Below are 23140 nucleotides of genomic sequence, written 5' to 3' on the forward strand. Positions count from 1 at the left end.
GTTGAAGGTCTCGAACATGATCTGGGTCATCTTCTCCCGGTTAGCCTTGGGGTTCAGGGGGGCCTCCGTCAGCAGCACAGGGTGCTCTTCGGGGGCCACACTCAGCTCGTTGGAGAAGGTGTGGGGCCAGATCTTCTCCATGTCGTCCCAGTTGGTGACAATGCCCTGCTCAGTGGGGTGCTTGAGGGTCAGGATGCCTCTCGTGCTCTGGGCTTCGTCCCCACGTAGGAGTCCTTCTGGCCCATGCCCACCATCACGCCCTGGTGCCGAGGGCGCCCCACGATGGAGGGGAAGACAGCCCGGGGGGCGTCGTCGCCCGCGAAGCCGGCCTTGCACATGCCGCGGAGCCATTGTCGACCACGAGCGCAGCGATGTCATCATCCATGGTGAGCTGGGGGTGGCGGGTGTGAACCTGCGGCGGTGACTATGCGAAGGGGCCTGAGCTCCGGGGCGGACGAGGTGTCGGCTGTCACTAGGGCTCTTTTTTAAAAAAAAATCTAATTTGTAAAAAAAGGAAACTTGTTTTTTCCTGCTTTTTTTGGTCTTCAAAAGTTTATACAACTTTATGTGAAATTCAGTGTTTCCTTTGGAACATTATGTTTTTATGTCCTTCCTACTAGCTCCCTCTAGTTCCCATCTCCACACTTTTATTTTTATAAACAGTTATTCGGATTGAGTGTGCTTCTTATGCCCTGACCCATTGTTGGTAATATACAAAAAAAGGATTTTTTTTTATTTGTTTGCTCCTTATATCCTCCACTCTCCTCCTTGATAATATAATAACAAAAAATAGAAATATATATTTAGATGTAGCATGCTTCTCATACCCTTCTTTTGATAATTTGCTAAGCAATTAGGAAAGAGAAATATGGTGATGATTCTTCTGTGATTTACTTTGAGCTTGACTTTCATTTTTCTGCTCTGTGTAGTGCTGTGGGATCACCCATTCTAAGATGTTCTATGCTTCATTTTTTGCCCTAAGACAATCACTCTCTCTTGCTCCACTCTGTATTATAGAATCTATTTCCTCAAGTTCCCCAGATTTATCATGGCCATGGGGTTTGTGTATTCTTTCTCTTGCCATTGTGCTAAAAGCCAGCCTTCTGATTCTGCTTCTAGTCTTGGGTTTGTTATAGAAATTCTTGTAGTCACTTTACTTCCTCCACATTTCAGTTCTGTAATACAGAAATAATTTGAGCTATACTTACTTAATAGTGTTTTTGTAAGGATCAAGTAAGATAAAAATCTTTAAAAAAGAAAAGGGATTATGTGCACAATAATTGCTCAAGTATTATTTGTATCGTTTTCCTTGTAATTTTTTCTTTTCAACTAATCAAATCATGTAGCCAACTTGTTTTCTATTTCTGTTTTCCTTTGAACAGTGAATAGGTAGCTAAAAATATATCTAGTCTTATCTTTTATAGAAAAGATTATGCCAGGAACCGTGAAGAGGGAGATGATGTGGAGGACTTTAAATGGAGGGAACAGGATAGAAGTTTGCCCCAGCTGGAACGTTAGAGAGATTAATCATACTTACTATCAAAAAAGGCATTCTAGAGCTTGCTGTGAGTTGGCTTGTGCCTTTAAAAGGTGGCAAGACCTCTCAATGGAGGGCTTCATTATATATGAAGCAAAGCCTGACTGTCCAGAGAGGTAGGGCGGAAATTAGAGACCTGCATTGATTCATGGACAAGTGTTTATTTGTCCAACGAATCAGAGACTTGAAATGACAGGATTGGAATATTTGTTAGAGTTGTTGTTGTGGTGGTGGTAGTGGTGGTGGTGGTGGTGGTGGTGGTGGTGTGCCATCAAGTTGCTTGTGACTCATAGCAACCCTATGTACAACAACTCTAAACTTTGCTCTATCCTGTGCCCATTGCACTGTCTCCGATACACCCATACCTATTACCCCAGTTACTGAATCAATCCACCTCATAGAGGGCCTTCCCCTCCTGTGCTGTTCCTCTACCCTCCCAAGCATGATGTTCCTCTCCAAGGACTGGTCCCTCCTTACTACATGTCCAAATTATGTCAGACGAAGCCCCAGAACCCTTGCCTCCAAGGAGCAGCCCACCTTAACCTTTGCCAAGATGAATCTGTTTGTTTTCCTAGCAGTCAATGGTACCCTCAACACTTTTCTCCAGCACCACAGCTCTAAGGCATCAATTCTCTTTCTATCCTCCCTAGTCATTTGTCCAACTCTCTGATGCATAACAAGTGATTGCAAAGACCATGGCCTGTAGCAGACGCACCTTAGTCTCCAGAGAGACACCGTTGCTCTTCAGAACTTTGGAAAGGTCCCTAACAGCAGACTTTCCCATGGCAATACATCTTTTAATTTCATGGCTACTGGTACCAAGAGTGTTGACTATGGAGCCAAGCAAACTAAAGCTGTGAACAATCTCAATCTCTTCACCAACCATCCTGATGCTGCCAATTGGTCCAGTGGTGAGAATAGATGTTACCAAGGCAACTACAACTTACAGCCACTCTATGAGCAATGGACTAGAACTTTGCCCTATCCTGTGCCATTCTCACAATCTCCACCATGCTTGAATCCATTGTTACAGTCACTGTGTCAATCTATATTTTCCCTCCCATTTAATATTAATTTGCTTACATATACATAAAATGCTGGCAAGTTTGCAGAGAGATTGGAACCCTTATGCACTGCTTATGAGAGTGTAAAATAGTGAAAACACTATGGAAGGTGGTGTGGTGTTTTCTCATAAAGCTGGAAAAAGAAATGTCATTTGACCTAGCAATTAGCAATTTCACAATTAGGAATATAACCTAAAGAATCCAGAGCTGCCACCCAAACAGATATATGTACACCCATGCTTACTGCTGCGTTATTCACAACAGAAAAGAGATGAAAGCAACCCAAGTGCTCACCAACAAATAAAACAACAGAAAAGTGATGGTGTATTTACACAATGGACTAATATGCAGCACTGAAAAGATGGTGTATTTACACAATGGACTAATATCCAGCACTGAAAAATAAGAAACTCATAAAATATTACACAACATATGTGGCCCTGGAGGACATTATGCTGAGCGAAATATCTCACTCATACAAAAGGACAAATACTGTATACTACCACTGTTATAAAACAGGACTGACATGGGGGTTGGAGGAGATAAATAATGAACATTGCATTGGAACAGATGAAGGAAAGAACTGTTTAAAAGGAATATACGATTAGACATTATTTGTATGACAACATTCCAGAATAAGAGATGCAAAGCAAAGTGAACTGGGTGGGGGTGGGGGGTGAAGAAAGGAAATTATGCAACAATGAATGAGTATTTTTTTAAGGTGAATGGGGGAGGGTAGAGAGGGAAAAGTGCAACAATGAATGAATGAACATCCAACTTTTCTGTAAACTTACATTAAAATCTCACACAAAAATAAAAATAAAAGGCCATATACATAAGTGTTTTACACTTCATTCACATTGTATTTCATAGAATCATTCCCATGCATTATGTTTTATAAGTTAATCACCATTGGACCTTGCCCATCATTACTCTGTCTTTTCAGGTTCTTGTTGAATCATTCTCATTGCCTTCATCCCTCCCTCCACCTACCAAATCATACAACCCTGTTGTTTCACCCTACCCATCCTCATGCCTCTGCTCCCACCATTTCACCCCTTGGATCTCCATACATATTTTACTAGTTATCCTTCTATTTATACAATACTGGTCTTATGCAGTATTTGTCCTTAATGAGACTGAGCTCACTCAGCATAATACTTTCTAGTCTTTCCCAAGTTATGTAGTATTTTTCTAAAGCATTGCTCCTGAGTGCTGCATAGTATTTCATTGGGTGAATGTACCATAGTTTCCAATCCATTCAGTTGTGGTTAGATATTTGGGCTGTTTCCATGTTCTTCCAATGATAAATAGTGCTGCTATGAGCATTGTTATACAAATTCTCTGTTTGTGTCTCAGTTCTAATTTCCTTGGGGTATATTCCTAGTAGTGGAATATCTGGGTCATACAGAGTTCCTATGTTCAACTTTTTAAGCAAATGAAAAACTGCCTTCCATAGTAGTTGTACCATTTTACAATTCTACCAACAGAGTACAAGAGTTCCCACCTCTCTGCTAAACTTTCCTCTGTTTTTTGGAGTGAGAGGGTCTCTCATTGTGGTTTTCATTTCCACCTCTCTTATTGCAAGTGATTTTTAGCATTTCTTCATGTGCCTGTTGGCCATCCAAATGTTTGCCTCGGTAAAAAGTCTCTCCATGTGTTTTGTCTATTTTGTGATTGTGTTAACAGTCTTTTATTTCTGGAGACCCAGGAGTATTCTGTAAACTTTTGTTATGAGACCCTTGTCTGAGATGGCATCGCTAGTAGGTTTTCTTTTTAACCTTGTTTTTAAAAAAAAGTTTTGATAAGCACAGAGATTTAATCTTTAAAAATTCTCATTCATCAAATTTATCATCTCCAGATTGTGAATTTCTGGCTGTGTTTGTCAGCCTCTCTGATCCACCTGGAGTTGATTTTTGTGTATGGTGTAACATATGGATTGTGTTTCAGCTTTCTGCAGATAGTAGACCAGTTTTGCCAGCACCATTTGTTGAAAAGGTCGTCATTTCCGCATTTGATAGGTTCTATTTCCTTGTAGATTATCAGCTGACCACAGGTAGTTGGGTCTATTTCTGGGTTCTCAATTCTGTTCCATTGATCTATGTGCTTATCATTGTACCAGTGCCATGCTGTTTTGTGTCATAGGTATTGAGGTCAGGTAGTGCTATTCCTTCCACTTTATTTTTGTTTTTCGGAAGTGCTTTGCTTATTTGAGGTATCTTTTCTCTCCAAATAAACTTGACAGTTTACCTTTCAATCTCCTTGAAAAATTAATTTGGTATCTGGATTGGGATTGTATTGAACATGTAGATTCTTTTTGGTAGGACTGTCACTTTCACAATATTGAGTCTTCCTATCCATGAACAGGGAACATTTTCCCATTTATTTAGTTCTTTTCTTGTGTCTTGCAGTACAGGGGTTTTGTATCTCTAGTTAGGTTCATTCCCAAGTAATCTCAATTTGTGGTTGGCTATTGTAAATGGTATGGCTTTCTTGATTTCCTTCTCTGAGTTCTCTGTTACTGTAGAGGAATCCTGCTGATTTTGGATATTGATCTTTTATCTTATTACCATACTAAATTGGTCTACTAGCTCTAACAGTTTTTTGTTGAGTCTTTGGGGTTTTCTGTGTACACTATCATCTGCCTTTTGTGACAATCCACCTTGTTATGGGCCTTCCTCTCCTTCATTGACTCTCTACTTTCCCCTAGAATGATGTTCTTTTCCAAGGGCTGGCTCTTCCTGACAACATGCTGAATGTATATGAGACAAAATCTCATCATCGTGGTCTCAAATGTTGCATTTCCTCCAAGACAGATTTGTGTGTGTGTGTGTGTTCCTTTGGTTAGCGCAGGAGATATTAAAAAGTCTATACCGACACTACAATTTTTTTTTTTTTTTGGATTTCCATTCATTCATTGTTGCAGACACCACAATTCTTAATCCTTCTTTGGTCTTCCTTATTTATAGTCCACTTAACAGAGGCAAGTGATGCAATTGAAAATATCATGCATCAGGCATATTTTAGTCTTTAGTCTCATATCTTTGCCATTTAGCACTTTCAAAAAGTTCTTCTCAACAGATTTTTTTGATACAACACATATTTTGATTTCTTACCTTTTTGCTACTTTACATGCTGATTGTGAATCTAAATGAAGCCATCAACAGCTTCAACCTATTTATCATGATGTTGCCTATTGGCCCTGTGGTGAGGATTTTTGTTTTCTTGATGTTGAGACATAACCCATTTTGAAGGCTGTAATCTTTAATCTTCTTTAGTATGTGCTTCAAATCCTCTTCAGTTTCTGCAAACAAGGTTATATCATCTTCGTAAGACTGGTTGTTGCTGAGTCTTCCTCCAATCTTCATGTTGCATTCTTTTCCGTATAGTCCAGTTTCTTGAATTATTTGCTTGGCATACAGATTGAACAGGTATGGAGAAAGAATATAACCTTGAAATATTGTTGTTGTTGTTGTTGTTAGGTGCTATGGAGTTAGTTACAATTCATAACAATCCCATGAACAACAGAACTGAAAACCCTGTCCTGTCCTGTACCATCCTCACACTTCCTGCCACACTAGAGCCTGTTGCAGTAGTCACAGTGTCAATCCAGCTGGTCAAGGGTCTTCTCCTTTACCGATCCCTCTATCTTTGTAAATCATGTCCCTGTCTAAGGAATAGCCTCTCCTAGCAACATTCTCAAAGTATGTGAGGCTATTACTGATATAAAAACATGCAGTGTTTCCCTGCTCTCTTTAGACAACTACTTCTTAGTCTATATTTAGGCTAAGTCTGAAAAAAAGTTATAGGAATAAGCTTTTTAGAGTAGGCAATGAGGGAAAATAGCCATTGTTAAAAAAAAAAAAAAACAACAAAAACAAACCACAAACCCACAAACAACGAAACTCTAAACAGTCAAATAAACAAAATGACTAATCTTATGGATATCAGTTAGCTGTCAGGCCCCGCCTTCTTGGTGCTTTTCACTGGGCTTATGAGTATAGTAGCCTTGGCAGCTGGAATATTGCTTGTACCTTGGTTTAAAGTTGACTTCACCAAGGCTAATCTGGCTACTGCTACTGATGCATGCCAATCTTGCCAATATCAGAGAGAAGCACTGAGCTCTTAACATGACATAATTCTTAGGATCTGCAAGTAATAAATATGATGACATATTGATTGCATAAACCTCTTCAATCAAGGGGAATTGAGGGAGGGAGAGGAAGGAAATTGGACATGCAGAAATGAATAAAATCAATCTCTTTGTAAACCTTCACGAAAATTTTTTAAAACTGAAAATAAATCAAGAACTTAAAAAAAGAATAAATATTGAAGAATTTGTTTCACATACATGGGAAGATGCTGGCTTTATTAGAATGGTTTGTTGACAACTCACTTGTGTATGCTTGTGGACTATAGAGCTATTCTATAAGATGAAGTTTACTTTGAACAGCAACTATTATCTAATGTTATTTCATCAATAGAATACTTAGATCCAAGTGGCCCCTACATTATTATTCATGACATACTAATACAGCTTTTATTTTCTACACACATAATATTGTTCTCTTTGTTTTATAGAGATCATATTTCCTCTTTGATCTTTCCACAATGTTTCCATTTGCATAATTTTCTGAGGACTTAACCACTGACATGGTTTCATTGACATTGTTTCTGATTTAAGAATTCCTTTTAAAGAATTAAGATTGAACAACAGTAAGATATTACTTTTACCCAGCACCAATAGCAAAGTTCACCATGACAGCAAACAACAAATGCTGGTGAGAATGTGGAGAGACTGGAACTCTTATACACTGCTGGTGGGAATGTAAAATTGTACAACCACTATGGAGGGCAGTCTGGTACTTCCTCAAAAAGCTGAAAATAGAAATACGATTTGACCCAGCTATCCCACTACTGAGAATATATCCCATAGAAAACAGAACTTTAACACAAATAGATATATGCACACTCCTGTTTACTGCAGCATTATCCACAATAGCAAAGACATGGAAACAGCCCAGGTGCCCATTGACAATTTAATGGCTAGAGAAACTAGGGTATACTAACACAATGGAATACAATGTATGCAGCACTGCAAAATAATGTTGTTGTTATATGCTGTTGAGTCACCTGCAACTCATAGTGACCCTATATACAAGAGCCCTAAACCCTGTTCTATTCCTTGCCAATATTATTGTCTCCTATACGCCTATACCCATTACCCCAGTGACTAATTTAATCCATCTCATCGAAGGTTTTCCTCTTCTGCGCTGTCCCTCCACCCTCCCAAGCATGATGTCCCTCTCCAAGGACTGGTCTCTCTTTGCAACATGTCCAAAGTATGTCAGATGAAGCTGCAGAATCCTTGTCTCCAAGGAGCAGCCCACCTTCCCCCTCTCCAGGAAGAACTTGTTTGTTCTCCTAGCAGTGCCTGGCATATTCAGTACTATTCCTCAGCACCAAAGTTCAAAAAGCATCAATTCTCCTTCTATCATCCCTAGTCACTGTCCAGCTCTCTGATGCATAGCAAGTAATTGCAAAAACCCTGGACTGTATCAGGTGCACCTCAGTCTCCAGAAAGACATCATTGCTCGTCAGTACATTGGAGAGGTCTCTGACAGCAGACTTTCCCAGTGCAATTCGTCTTTTAATTTCCTGGCTGCTGGTACCAAGAGTGCTGGTTGTAGAGCCAAGCAAACTGACGCTGTCAACAATCTCTTCACCGTCTATCATGATGCGGCCAATCGGCCCAGTAGTGAGTATCATTGTTTTCTTGATGTTGAGCTTCAATCCATACTGAAGGCTGCAGTCCTTGACCCACCGCAGCAAGTGCTTCAGGTCCTCCTCAGTTTCAGCAGGCAGGGTTGTGTCATCTGCATAACTCAGATTGTTGATAAGTCTACTTTCAATCCTGATGCCACACTTCTCCTCACAGAGCCCAGCCTTCCGGATAATCTTTTCTTCATATAGATTGAAAAAATATGGAGATAATACACATCCTTGATGCACACCTTTCCCAGTTTGGAAGCATGCAGTGTTTCCTTGCTCTGTTCTGATAACTGCCTTCTGGTCCAAGCATAAATTTCACAAGAGCACAATTAAGTGTTCTGAGATTCCCATTCTTCTCAGAGTTAGCCACAGTTTGTTGTGATCCCCACAGTCAAATGTCTTTGCATAGTTAATGAAACATAGATTGACATTCTTCTGGTACTAATGAGTAAATAAAAAAAAAACTACACAATGTGAATGAATCTGGGAGACATTATTTTGTTATTGTTTTGTTATGTGCCATTGAGTTGCCTGTAACCCATAATGACCCTATGTACAGCAGCTCTGAATCCTGCCCTGTCCTGAGCCAGTATCGCTAATTCCGATACATCAAACCCCATTGCCCAAGTTACTGTATCAATCCATCTCATCCAGTGTCTTCCTCTCCTATGCTGTTTCTCTACCCTTTTGAGCATGATGTCCTTCTCCAATGACCAATCTGTCTCCTGGCCACGTGCCCGAAGTATGTAAGGTAGCTTCAATATCCTAACCTCCTAGGACAAACTTGGTTTCACCCTTTCCAAGACAGACCTATTTGTTTTCTTGGTGGTCCATGGTGTGTTCAAGACTCTTCTCCAGCACCACAATTACACTGAGTGAAATATCTCAGTCACAAAAGGACAAATGTTGCATAAACCCCCTTGTAATAACAGAATCAAGATGAGGGACAGGAAGGAGTGGGAAAAGAGTCGTCAGATAATGAACATTGCACTGGAATGGGTGAAAGGAAGGACAATCTGAAAGTAATAGGTGATTAGAGACTGTGTGTGTGACAATAAATAGCCTGGAATAGTACAAGCATTGCAAATGGGATTGGGGGAGGGGGAAGGAGGAAAGTATGCATGAATAAGTGAATGAATGAAACCAGTCTCTTTGTAAATCTTCACTAAAATTAAAAAAAATCAAGAACTTGAAAGAATAATTATTGAAGAATGTGTTTTATGTATATATGAGGATGCTGGCTTCATAGATTGTTGGAATGGTCTGTCGACATTTCACTTGTTTACACTTGTGTACTGGAGAGCTGTACTACAAGATGAAGTATATACTCTGAGCAGCAACCACTATGCTATTTCTTCAATAGTCAGAATACTTAGATCCAAGTTTCTACATTATTATTCATGACACACTGATATAGCTTTTATTTTCCACACCCATAATGATGTGCTCTTCGTTTCAAATGGATCATATTTCCTCAAGGAAACACCAGAAAGGTTTCATTTAACTAGAAGTTAAGACTGGCACCTCAGTCACTTCCCACTACTGAACAAACAAGCAAAAATGTTTACTGTATTGCCTGGGCCAATTGATCCTGATTATCAAGGGGAAATAGAGTTAGTGCTACATGTCAAGACTGGGGGACCATATCTGAAAGTAAAGACATTCTCTAGGCAACTCTTATTACTCCCATTATTCATGGTAAAATGTACTGTAATGTTAGAGCTACTCATGACAAGCAAGAACAACATGTATATATGTGTATATATATATATATATATATATATATATGGAGTTCTCATTGTCTAGTAGGTAAGGAATTGTACAGACAATCCAGAGACAGGTGGTTCAAATCCACAAAGCTATTCTACAGGGAAAAGATGGGTAATCTCCTTCCATGTGATTTGCTATCTCTAAAAATTCACCAGTGAATCCATTATGATTTGAACACACACACACACACACAAACAATTCTCATTGCCATTAAGTTGAAACAGATTCATAGCTCATCTTTCAGTGGGTTTCTGAGGCTTTAAATTGCACAGAGCAAGACCGCTTTTCTACCATGGAGCTGCTGCTAGATTCCAAATGCCAGAAAAGGTCCATCTTCAGGTTAACAGTGCAACACTCTACAAATTATTCCACAAGAGCTCCCTGTAATTCCTATAGACTAGGCCATCAGAACTCTAACTCAGTCTCCTCTCCTCTCCTCTCTCTCAACATCTATTACTTGCTGCACTGTTAAACTTTGCCACTGTTACTGGAGTGAGATGATACCTCACTGTGGTTTTGATTTGCATCTCTTATTGCCAGCGATTTGGAGCATTTATTCATGTGTCTGTCTGCCATTCAAATATCTTCCTCTGAAAATTCTTTCCATGTCTTTTGCCCATTTTGTAATTGGGTTATCAGTATTTTTCTTATGAAGGTCCAGGAGTATTCTGTAAACTTTTGTTATAAGACTCTTGTCTGAGATGGTATTACTACATATTTGTTCCCAGTCTGTAGGTTTTCTTTTCACCCTGTTGGAAAAAGGTTTTGATGTGCACAGGGATTTAAGCTGAAGGAACTGAAGAACAAATTCAAGCCTTGAGTTGCAGTACTTAAAAACGCTATGTGTAGAATATTGAATGATCCAGGAAACATTAAAAGAAGATAGAAGGAGTACACAGAGTCATTATACCAAAAGGAATTGGCTGACACAGAAGAATTTCATGAAACAAAATATCAAGAGCCTGTGGTGATGAAGGAGATGTTCAAACTGATATGAAAGAATTGGTGCGGGGGAAGGCCCAAGGAATTGACATCATACCAATTGACATATTTCAACAAACAGACGCTGCCCTGGATGTGCTAACCAAGTTGTGCCAGGAAATCTGGAAGACAACTGTCTGGCCAACTGACCAGAAGAGATTTGCATTTGTTAGCACTCCAAAAAAAGCTGATTCAACAGAGTGTGGAAATTATCAAACAATACTATTAATATCACATGCAAGAACGATTCTGCTAATGATTATCCAAAAATGACTGGAACAGCATATCAACAGAAAACTGTCAAATGTGTAGGCTGGGTTTAGAAGAGGACGTGGTACTAGGGATATTATAGACAATGTTAGATGGAACTTGGCTGAGAGCAGACAGTACCAGAGGAATATCTGTGTTTCATTGACTATGCAAAGGGATTTGACTGTGTGGGTCACAACAAACTGTAGCTGACTATAAGAAGAATAGGAATCTCAAAACACTTGTATGTGCTTATGCGAAACGTATACAAGGACCAGGATATAGTCGTCAGAACAGAGCAAGGAATACTGCAGAGTTCAAAATCAGGAAAGGTGAATGCCAGTGATGCATTCTATGTCCATACCTTTGCAAATTATATGCAGAACATATCATCTGGAAGACTGTACTCTGTGAGGAGGAATGGTGACATCAGGATTGGAAGAAGACTCATCAACAATCTACGTTTTGCAAATGACACAATCTTGCTTGTAGAAACTGAAGAGGACTTGAGGCATTTTCTGCAGGTCAGGGACTGCAGCCTTCTATATGGATTGAAGCTCAACATTAAGAAAACAAAGATTCTCACCACTGGGCCAACTGACAGCATCATGATAAGACGGCGAAGAGACTGAGGTTTTTAAAAATTACAGCTTGTTTGGCTCCACAATCAACACTCTTGGCACCAGCAGCCAGGAAATCAAAAGAAAAATTACATTGGAAAAATCTGCTGTCAGCGACTTCTCCAGAGTACTTGTCAATGATGTCAGTCCAAAGATATGCATTAGAGAGCTAAACAATCACTAAAAATGACAGAAGTAGAATGCACACCTTTGAATTGTGGTGCTGGAGAAGAGTATTGAATATACCATGGACATCTAGAAGAACTTACAGATTCGTCCAAGAGAGGCTGCTCCTTGGATTATGAAGGTTCGTCCGACATACTTTGAGCATGTTGCAAGGCGGCGCAGTCCTTGGAGAGGGAGATTATGCTTGGGAGGGTTGAGGGCCAGCACAGGAAGGGAAGACCCTCAATGATATGGATTGACCCAGTGACTGGTATAATGGAGGTATGTGTGTCAGGGATGAGGTTAGCTCAAGATAGAGCAGGGTTCAGAGCTGTTGTACACAGGGTCACAGATGATCCAATGGCACATAACAACAACAACAACTTCCCCTTGTCAGTGAGGTCATAAAAACCCAATGGAGGGCTGCCATGATTGCAGTGACTTCTAGGCAATGGATTGGATTGAGCTGGAGCTCTGGTGGCGAAATCTTAAAGCTCTTGACTGAAGACTAAAAATTCAACAGCCCCACCCATAAGTCGCTCTGCAGGAGAAAGCTAGGCAGTCTGCGTCTGTAAAGGTGTACTGCCCAAAGGTGGGATATTGTTCTGTTTCCCACTTAATCCAAATTAGTTTCAGGATTAAGAACCATAAAATTATTGTTTCTAAATTATATTAAATGGAACACTATTAAAGAGACATTTTCATGGGTTTTAGACGGGAATAAATGGTTTCTGGTCTAAAAAGCCCAATTTCTACGCATTTTAACAAGCTTTTTGTGAGCGCCTTTTCAATGTACCATGCACATGCTGTTGCTGTTAGGCGCCATCGGGCTGAGTATGACTCATAACGACCTTCTGAACAACAGGCCTGGAACTTGTCCTAGCCTCTGCCATCCATATCATCTGATAGACTTGAGTCCAGGTTGCCGGCACCGTCAGTATTCACTTCTAATATAAGTGCTGAGAAAAACCTTTACTCTGTTAAAATATAAATAGAGATTTATCAAGGGGTCAAAAGTCAGTACTGGAATAAGTACAACTTCATGGTCTTTGGAAACAAGGATGGTAAGCCGTCCTCAGTTCCTGGAGAAGGACAGCGTGCTTGGTAAAGTAAAGGGTCAGTAAAAAAAAAAAAAAAAAAGAAGACCCTCAATGAGATTAACATAGTGGATACAACAATGGACACAAACTTAGCCATGATGGTTCGGATGGCTCAGGACAAGGCTGCATTTCATTCTGTCGGAGAAGCAAGTTAGAACCAACGCAAAGGTAACTATCAACAACAAAATCAGTCGGAACTAGAGATGTCTCACAAAATGAAAGCAGATACTTTACAAGGGAAAGCAAAGAGCCATATTTAAATGGCAAAATCAGAAACGTATAGTGCAATATTCATGATTGGAGCTCATTATTTAGATGAAGTAGGAAATGGGACATCTCAAAGCAGAAAGGGAGGGACTGGTACAAAGTACATTGATAAATTATGGGGAAACAACATGCCTATGAACTTTGATAAATGTCGTTAGTTACAGAAAGGCTTCAGACCTTTGTTTATGGGTCACTGTGAGTCATACTCGACTCAAAGATAATCAACAACCACGTGGGTTATAAGGTGAAGTGTGTGGCTATAACGGAGTGTCCAGGGTGGTCACAAGATGATGGCAAACCTTTCTTGTTAAGGACATTCAGTTAAGGCAGCTAAGTAAATCACACATATGCCGAAGATGCTTGGAACTGGAGATACCTGAGAAGGAACTGATGTTAGGACCCTCCAGGAATAGTCTATCCGTATCCTTTGCTTAACTTACCAAGCAAAACGTCTTCTCTGTTACAAATTTTAAGTATGTACAGAGGTCCCAATTTCTAGAGACTTTTTTAAACATTAAGATGGAGACTGAACTCCGACCCAGGCCAGCTTTATTAGTGGAGCTACACATCTTGATCTTGAACAGATGGACCAGTCTATAGAGAAGGACATAATTTTGGTAAGGAAGAGCGTCAGCTGAAATAAAGGAAGCCCCCACCCCACACCTTGAAGCTGATTGACACGCAGTGGTGGCATCAGTAAGTTTAGTAAAGCAGATGAGGATACCTCAGAACTGGCAGCTAGTTGTATGTGGGTTTGCGTTAAGTGAAAGTTGACTCTATAGCACCTGAAAGATATACCCTGATAGAAGCAAGATCTGTTTTAATGTAGAATGTTCTCAAGAATACTTTTTTACTTCTTTCACAAACAATATTTATAGAATATTAAGCAGGTTCTCAAAGGCCACTCAGCAAGTAAAGTGCCAAATTAAGGTTTAAAGTTAGGTCTGTCTTACTCCAAAAGCCTGTGTTCTTTCCTCTATTATCTTCAGTACTTTTAGGAAAATACAATGATTTTGAAAATAGTTTACAATGGCTCTTCCCCTGCACTCAGTGCGCCCGAGACTGGTTCCTCCACAGGCACCATGGCCAACGGTGAGCACACCATAATCACCAAGCCAGACAAGTAAGACACCACAGCGTGGCCTAGTGGGTGACATCATCAAGCAATTTGAGCAGAAAGGATTCCATCTTGTGGCCATGGAGCTCTTTCAGGCCTCCAAAGAACATCTGAAGCAGTGCTGCATTGACCTCCCATTCTTTCTGGGGCTGGTAAAGTACACGAACTCGGAACCAACTGTGGCCATAGTCTGGGAGGGGCTGAGTGTGGTGAAGACCAGAGAGAGATGCTTGCAGAGACTGACCCAGCAGATGCTAAGTCAGGCAGCATTTGTGGGGACTTCTGTATTCAAGTTGGCAGGAACATTATCCATGGCTGTGATTCAGTAAAAAGTGCTAAGAAATCTGTCTGTGGTTTAAGCCAGAGGAATCGGTTGACCACAAGCCTTATGGCGGTGACTGAATCTATGAATAACAGATGGACAATGGCAGTGTCCTACCAGTTTGAGACTGCTCCATGCACTTGTGTATACAGCTCCTCATTCCAGGTTTGGAAACTGGAGAATTGATCCTTTTCTAGAGCACATTCACCAGTAAAGCCTTTGGAAACTAATGTCATGTTCTATCAATTTATCAAGGGAAATGTAATTATACTTCTAATCTGGATGTCAAGCTTTCTGGTAATTTTCATTTTTCAAACTTAGTTCTCAATTATCAGCACATTGATCTCACCTGGAAACTTTAAAACCACATGGACTCCTGTCCACGCCCAAAACAAAATCCAGACCCATTGTTGACTCTATTGTTGTTGATAATAGCACACTATTGTTGTTATGTGCTATCAAATGGGAATCAACTCCGCTGACCCTCCCGCAGGTTTTCAGAGACTGTAAATCACATAAGAGATTGCTTATTTTTCTTTCTCAGAGCAACTGGTGGATTCAAACTCCCTGCCTTTGGGTTGGCAGTGTAACTCCTTACCTACTAGAGCATAAAGATCAAGTAAAGTGGAGTCTCTGAAGGTAGGGTATTTTCCTACAGTTTCCTATTTGATTCTAACATGCATCCGGCACTGAAAACCTCTGGCATAGTATAAAAGAGAGAAAGGTTTCATAGTCTCAGTCCTACGTTTGAAGTCCTAATGCATAAACTTGGTGATATCAAGCTATTTAGTTAATTGCTTTGAATGTTATATTAGAGTGAATGTATTCAGACACTGTTGTTTTTGTTATGTACTCTCAAGTTAGAACTGACTCATATCTGACCCTCTAGTATGTTTTCAGAGGCCTTAAATCTCACTGAAGGAGATTGTCAATCTTTCTCCCCTGGAACAGTTGGAAAATTCGAACCACAAACCTTCGGGTTGGCAGCACAGCTCATTATCACTAAGTCACCAGAGCTCCCAGCATGCAGATTAGAGACAATGTATTTGAGTGTCTGATATTACATCTGGCAAATGGTAGAAACATTAATATGGGAATATTGATGCCAGATGGATCCTGGCTGAAAGCAGAGAATGCCAGAAGAATGTCTATGTGTTTTATTGGCTGTGCACAGACATCTGACTGTGTGTATAAACTATGGCTACCATATTGAAGCATGGGAATAGCAGAGCACTTAATTATGCTCCTATTAAACATGTCCCTAAACCAAGAAACTATTGTCCTAACAGAGCAAGGGAACTCTCCATGGTTTAAAATTGGGAAGGGTGTGCAGCAGGGTTGTATCTTCAATACCTATTCAATCTGCATGCTAAGTAAATAATTTGAGAAGTCTGATTCTATGAAGAAGAATGTGGCTTCAGGATCTGAGGCCAACAACCTGTGTTGTGCGGATGACATAACCTTGCTTGCTGAAAGAGAGAAGGATTGAAATTCTTGTTGCAGAAGGTCAAAGATTACAGTCTTCAATGTGGATTGCATCTTAACATCAAGAAAACAAAAGTGTTCACCACTGGACAAATAAGCAACAACATGATAGACAGAGAAAAAATTAATGTTATAAATGACTTTAGTATATTTGGATCTGCAATCAATATACTTTGTATCAGCAGCCAGGATATCAGGACTTGTATTGCATTGGGAAAATAGGCAGTCAAGGACCTCTCCAAATTACTGAGGAGCAAGGATGTACATTTGAAGACTAAAGTGCACCTGATTCAGGCCTTGGTCTTTCCAATAACTTGTTATGCATCTCGAAGCTGGAAATAAATAAGCATGACAGAAGAATAATTGATACCTTTGAGTTGTGGTGTTGGAGAAGAGCAATGCATATCCCATGGACTGACAAGAGAATAAGCAGGTAAATCTTGGGAAAAGTACAGCCAGAGTGCTCCTGGGAGACAAGGATGGAGAAGCTTCATCTCACATCCTTTGGGCATGTTGCTAGGAGAGGCTTTTCCTTAGAAAAGGACATCATGCTTGGAAAAGTGAAGGGTCAATGAAAGAGACGACCCTCTCAATGAGATGGATTGACACAGTGACCGCAGTAGTGGGCTCACGTGTCAGTGATGATGAGGACGGCACAGGATAGGACAGGGTTCAGATCTGTTGTTCACTATGGGTCATACTCAACTCACTGACACCTCACAACATTTGATTTCAAATCTCAGTATTGTCATTTCTAATTTTTGATAAATATTTTGTGCCCTAATGTCTTTATTAGCTTGGAAGGAGGAGTGGCATCCACTTTCATAAGAGCTTGCCTCCGGAAACCCCATGAACCTGGAGAGAGGATGAAAGGCACCCAAGGGTCGAGGACTCTCCTTCATAGGGTCACTATGAGTTGCCTGCGACTCGACGGCACTTAACAACAACAACAATGTCCTTATTTGTATGGTTGTTTAAACAATTAAAGTTGTAAGATATTTAATAGCTTATTAGATACTTAATAGATTATTGCATGCCTCCTAGCCATGCTACTAAAATTGCCAATGAAAACAGTCATAGAATGATCTTTATATTTCAAAAAATTCTCTTTTGAAGATAGAAGCATATAGATTCCATTTTTAGCATGATAAAGGCAAATAACAGTATAGACTCCATTTCTTTTATTCTATATCATTGAACCAAGCATCCTGATCTGCTGGAGGGGAGGATAAAGTTGACGACAGGGAAGGCAAGTGGAACTGCCCAGGTCAGTGAGCTGAAACAGATGCAGTATCAGGACTCCATCCTGTGAGGGAAGAGTTGTCTCATTGGCCTGACCCCAAGAGCAGAGCAAAGTGATCCTGTCACGAAGGTAAGCCAGGTTCGAAGTCACCACTGTCGTCATGAAGGTGAATCTAGATCAGCTCTTAGCGACTCACATCTCAGTGTTCTTAATGCTGTGGTGGTGGTTCCTGTTAGGGGCCATGGAGTTGAGTATGATTTATAGAGACCCTACGAACAACCAATCTGAACATTATTTTATTCCATGACATCCTTATAATCACTGACACTCAGGCCCATTGCCACAGTTGCCATGTCAACCTACCTGGATGAAGGTCTTCCTCTCTTTCAGCACTCCTTCACCTTTTCACACATGATGTCCTTCTCCAAGGAATAATCTCTCCTAGCAACATGCCCAAAATATATGAGATAAAGATTCATCATCTTTGCCTCCAAGGAACATTCTGGCTCTACCTTCTCCAAGATAGATATATCTGGTTTGTTTTTTTTGGCAGACCATGAGGTCTTTAGTACTCTTCTCCCCACCTCAGTTCAAAGGCATCAATTCTTCTGCCATCCTTAGTCATTGTTCAGTTCTCAGATGCATAGCAAGTGACTTAAAAGGCCATAACCCGAACCAGACACCTCTTAGTCCTCAAATTGACATGACTGTGCCTCAATAATTTCGATAGGCCCCTCACTACACATTCCCTCAGTGCAACACCTCTCCTGATCTTCTGAGTATTGGTACTAAGTGTATTGATTGTGGATCCAAGTGAGTAGGGGCCTGCAATCAAGATGGAATGTGTCAGCAGTGTCAAAACAAACATCCTTGTTCCACCTTGAGAGCAAAAGCTAAAAATAGTAGATTTAGACATGGCTCACACCAGTCCCTTGTATAATTATCTGTCTTCACAGGACATGCCTGGCATGGAGGGCCAAAAACCCTGGAAGAGTGCCTGCCATCTACAAGGTACTCAATAATGTTTCTTGAATTGAACTGACTTGTGTCCTCTGCCTGGAACATTTCCCCACTGAAACTGGATGTTAATATTTATTAGGTCTTACCATGTGCCTGACCCTGTATGAGGCACTTTATATAGCCATCATCTCATTCACCTGGCAAACCTCCTGCTCATCCTTCAAGATTCAGCTCAAATGTCACCTATTCTGTTAAACCTTCTCGACTCCCTCAGGCCGAGTCCTCTGTGCTTCTGCACTGACAGCTCTTTGCTCAATCTTCAGAAGAGCACTTACCACCTTCTACTCTAACATATCTGTTTACAAGTCTCCTGGTCCCCCTGGAAGGTGAGGTCACCGAGGGCATCATGTTTTTATTCTTCATTTTTTAATCACTAGTATCGAGAATAGCACCTGAAGATATTAAAAAAACCTCTTGTGATTTTTATGATTTATCAGTCATAATTTTATCCAAAAATCCTTCTAGACATAAAGCCAACTAGTATTTTCATTGTAACTGACAAAGATGGACATTTTTCACTTATCTAAAAAACTATGAGTGTTACAGAGTTTGAAAGAGTGAAGTAGAATCTAAAAACCTCTGAGTTTTTAGTTTTTGTGAGCAGCTGTGAGTTTTAAGATTCATCACCTCAAAGGAGCTGCCTAATGGGCTTCCGCTTGTACTTAACCTTGGAACTGAACTGATGTTTTCAGGATATATAATGTACTTTGCAACCTTCTCTTGGCAGGACCTATAAGTTGCCAAAGATAAAGCAGCACGAGAGATACATACATACATAAATACACACATACACTCACACCAATGGCTTACATTTTCACTAAAGCTTTTGCATGTGAAATCTTAGACTCTAACAAAATATGGAGAAATAGCACTTGTTTTAAAGACTTCACAAGAATTAAATGAGATAATGTATGTGAAGTGATACGTGACTAATTCATTGCTAGCTAAAATAATAGTAGCTATTTCACTAGCCCACAACCAATCTACATTGGATTAGCTTTCTAGCTTTCTGTTTGTATTATTCCTACTAAACAGTGGTGGTGGGAGGAGTTTAGTGTGGGGAAAAAAATCCTGATTTTCAGGAATTTGTAGTGAGCCATTGGCTGACAGACGGTGCCATTCCCTAATGGGTGGGCAGAGGTGGCAGTTGTTACGTGCCAGCTATTCCATTTTGGCTCCTATCAACCTCACGTGATAGGGCAGAACCAACTCATTCCGTTTTCTTGCCTGCAGGGTTGGCAAGTGTTCACTATAGCTAAGTGAATAACCATTGATACTTTTTCACTTTCAGCAAGAATAAAGGAGGGAAGCTATTTTACTATAACTTATCCAAACACTTGGCTAAGAAATAGTACTTCAGAGATATATTCACTTTCTTCTAATATTTTTTAATAAGATTGAACATCTTTTTAATATGGTTATTGGAAATTTGTATTCTGTAATTTGTCTATTTGATTTCAAGCCCTATTTTTTTAAAAGCAGCATATGTTTATTATGTAAAGTTTTAGTGGATAAGAAATTTGAGAGGGGTTTAGTTGGCTCAAAGTTTGAATGAAGTTGCAACCAAGATACTATCTGGGCCTGTGGTCATCTGAAGTATAAACCTTATTCTTAAGGGTTTGGGTGAGAAGTAACTTAACCTTCTTTTCTTTGTAAAGAATTTCATTTTATCCTCTTTTTTATATTTGAGGGATTTTTACTTATTTTCCTACTATCCATAGAAAACTGGAGAATATTTCGGACAATTGAAGAACCTTTTCTATTTATATGCAGAACAGATCATCCGGGAGGCTGGGCTCTACGAGAAGGAATGTGGCATCAAAATTGGAGGTAGACTCATCAATAATCTACGTTATGCAGATGACACAACCCTGCTTGCTGTAACCAAGGAAGACCTTAAGTGCTTGCTGCAGAAGGTCAAGGACGGCAGCCTTCAATATGATTGATGCTCAACATCAAGAAAAGAAAGATTCTCACCACTGGGCTGATTGGCAGAATCATGATAGACAGTGAAGAGATTGAGATTATTAACAGCTTCAATTTGCTTGGTTCCACAATCAACACACTTGGTACCAGCAGCCACGAAATTGCATAGGGAAAGTTGGCTATCAGGGACTTTTCCAGAGTACTGAAGAGCAATGATGTCAGTCTGGAGACTAATGTGTGCCTGATCCAGGCCATAGTCTTTGTAATTACTTGCTATGCATCAGAAAGCTGGACTAGGGATGACAGAAGGAGAATTAACACCTTTGAGCTGTGATCCTGGAGAAGAATATTATATATACTATGGACTGCTAGGAGAACAAATGATTCATCCTAGAAAGGCTGAAAACAGGCTGCTCTTTGGAGGCAAGGCTTCTGAGGCTTCATTTGACACATTTGGGCATGTTGGAAGAAGTGACCAGTCCTTGGAGAGCGGCATCACGCTTGGGAGGGTGGAGAGATAGTGCAAGAGAGGAAGATCCTCGATGAGATGGATTGACTCAGTGACTGGGGTAATAGGGATGGGAGTGTCAGAGACAGGAAGATTGGCACAGGATAGAGCAAGGTTTAGGACTGTTGTACACAGGGTCGCTATAAGTCACAAGTGACTCGACAGCAGATAACAACAATATGAAATAACTGATTTTAGAAACTGAACTTTGGCAGCATTATGACTATTACTTTAAATAAGAAAATTTTATAATCCCTAAAACTGCCCTGGAAACATTTTTGGATCACAGTGTAAGGATGGAAAAACCAACCAGGATAGTACATTGCAATCACCTGGATGATATTTAAAGCCAAAGAAGGAAATCTAATCTTCAGCTTCAAAGATTTAACTGATGTGGTGTGCTACACAAGCATTGTATGATTATTACGTGTTTATCCCCAGCTAGGGAGCAGCCAAGAAACCAATGTATTACACAAAAATCTTCACTTCTGGACCAATAAACAACATCATGATAAATAGAAAAGAAATTGAAGTTGTCAAGGATTTCGTTGCGTTTGGATCTGTAATCGGCACCCATGGAAGCAGCCGGAAACTCTAAACATATAAAGTTAAGAATAACATTGAACAAATCAGCTGCAGAGGACTCTTTCAGAATGCAAAGATGTCAATTTGAGGACTGAGGTGTACCTGACCAAATTTCCAAACTCCTCATGTGCCTGTGAAAGTAGGATAAGAAATAAGGAAGACTGAAGAACTGACCACTCTGAATTGTGATGTTTGGTGAAGAACATTGACTCTACCCTGGACTGCCAAAAAACAATAAAAAAAAGTAGACAAATCTCAAATTTGTCTTGGAAGAAATGCAGTCAGCATGGTCCTTAGTAGTGAAGATGATGAGACCTTGGGCACGTTGTAAGGCAGGGTCAGACCCTGGAGAAAGACACCATGACTGAGTCAATGAAAAAAGAGGAGAGTCCTCAACAAGACGCATTTACACAGTGTCTGTCCCATGGACTCAGGCATCACAGAGATAAGCCCGCATGTGATCAAGCACTGAGGATGGCACTGGACAAGGTAGTGTCTTCCTGTTGCCTGAAGGGTTGTTGTGCATCAGGAACGAGTCGATGGCACCAAACAACAGCAATTTAGATCTTACCTACTCTGGCTGAATGTATCCTTGGGTATTTTTGCATTGTTTTAGGGTGTTAAAATGCATGGCACCTTTGTGTTCGTTACATTTCTGGCTGCATTTTTGCATAACGAGAACCTGTGACTTCAGAGTATATTAATTTTGTAGGCTATCATCTTACTGAATTGGAGTTCATATTTTTAGTTTATTTTTTAGATTTTTATAGACATTCAAATATTTCTGTCCACCAAAATAATTTTGCCTTCCCTTGTCTTCTATTTATGCCTCTTACCTGCATGACTTGTATTTGTACTGACTAGCACTTTCATAAAAATAACAAGGCAAATCAAGGCATCTTTAGCATATTTCTGATTTCAACTGGAATGTGAATCACACGTCATCATTAAATAGAATACTATTTTATTATTTCAAGAAACTAACTACCTACTTCTATTTTATTGAATGCTTTTAAATAGTTTTTAATAATGAAATGATGGTTCTAATGAAAGAACTTTTGTTTCAATTGTGCAGTACCTTTTAAAAACATATTCAGCTGAAGATATTTGCTCCCCTCATGTTTTAATGCTAAAATATACTAACTAGAGTTCAGATCTTGAATCATTTTTGCCCTCCTAGATTGACTGAGCTATTAGTTGTCAAGTATTTTTTTAAAGAGCAGAACTATTTGCTAATACTTAAAATTCTAGTACTATTCTTTCTAGCTTTTATTATCAGATTTTTGAAGAAGTTTTATAGTATTATCTCAAACTGTACACCTGTATTTATTTTTAATTTTTTAATAGTTTATTTATTTATTTATTTTTTACAGAGGTTTTGGATTTCCATTCATTCATTCATTGCCGCA

The 23140-nt window shown here is 39.8% G+C and overlaps 2 pseudogenes; one reads left to right on the top strand and one right to left on the bottom strand.

Moving 5' to 3' along the window:
* Positions 1–351, bottom strand: part of LOC102871797 — a 78650-nt pseudogene extending 78299 nt beyond the window's left edge.
* A 14256-nt stretch (positions 352–14607) lies between these two features.
* LOC102872202 lies at positions 14608–15044 on the top strand (annotated as a pseudogene).
* Positions 15045–23140: the final 8096 nt, after the last annotated feature.

This window comes from Elephantulus edwardii, unplaced genomic scaffold (assembly GCF_000299155.1).
Source record: "Elephantulus edwardii isolate Elephantulus edwardi_28Jun2011 unplaced genomic scaffold, EleEdw1.0 scaffold00001, whole genome shotgun sequence".
In the NCBI taxonomy this organism is placed as follows: Eukaryota; Metazoa; Chordata; class Mammalia; order Macroscelidea; family Macroscelididae; genus Elephantulus; species Elephantulus edwardii.